General features: G+C 42.5%; 1 non-coding gene across 1 annotated transcript; it reads left to right on the top strand.

Moving 5' to 3' along the window:
- Positions 1 to 230: 230 nt before the first annotated feature.
- On the top strand, positions 231 to 337 carry LOC111820480 (U6 spliceosomal RNA). The gene has a single exon (XR_002824036.1). It is a non-coding gene; the product is annotated as a U6 spliceosomal RNA (small nuclear RNA).
- The last annotated feature ends 367 nt before the right edge of the window (positions 338 to 704 follow it).

Below are 704 nucleotides of genomic sequence, written 5' to 3'. Positions count from 1 at the left end.
CTATGAGTCAGAATTCACTTGAGGGCAACCTGTTTTGGGTTTTCTAATGGCTAATGAGCCCTGGTGACACAGTGGTTAAGAGCTTGGCTGCCAACCAAAAGGTCAGCGTTCGAATCCACAAGCCGCTCCTTGGAAACCCTATGGGGCAGTTCTACTCTGTCCTATAGGGTCACTATGCGTTGGAATTGACTCAACAGCAATGGGTTTGGGTTTATGGTTAATGGCTAATAGTGCTCCCTATAGCAGCACATATACTAAAACTGGAGCAATTCAAAGAAGATTAGCATGGCCCCTGCATAAGGATGACACACAGACTCATCAGGCATTCCATATTTTTAAGGAGCCCCGGTGATGCAAACAGTTAAGTGCTCAGTGGCTAAATAAAAGCGTTGCAGTCCAAACTCACCCAGTGGCTCTGTGGGAGAACGATCTGGTGATGTGCTTCCGTAAAGATTACGGCCAAGAAAACCTTAATGGGGCATTTCTGCTCTGTCACATGAGGTCAATATGAGTAGAAATCATTAACAACAACAATAACGACTAATGACACTGAGCATCTTTTCATGTGTTTCTTGGCCATTTGCATATCCTCTTTGGTGAAACATCTGTTCAAGTCCTCTGCCCATTTTTTTTATTTTTTATTTTTTTATTGTTATAGTTTAAGTGAAAGTTTACAGTTCAAGTTAGTCTCTCACAACTGCCCA

Source organism: Trichechus manatus, unplaced genomic scaffold (genome assembly GCF_000243295.1).
Source record: "Trichechus manatus latirostris isolate Lorelei unplaced genomic scaffold, TriManLat1.0 scaffold00039, whole genome shotgun sequence".
NCBI classification, from domain to species: Eukaryota; Metazoa; Chordata; class Mammalia; order Sirenia; family Trichechidae; genus Trichechus; species Trichechus manatus.
Note: the sequence above shows the minus strand (reverse complement) of the source record. Positions and strands in the feature narration are given on the sequence as shown.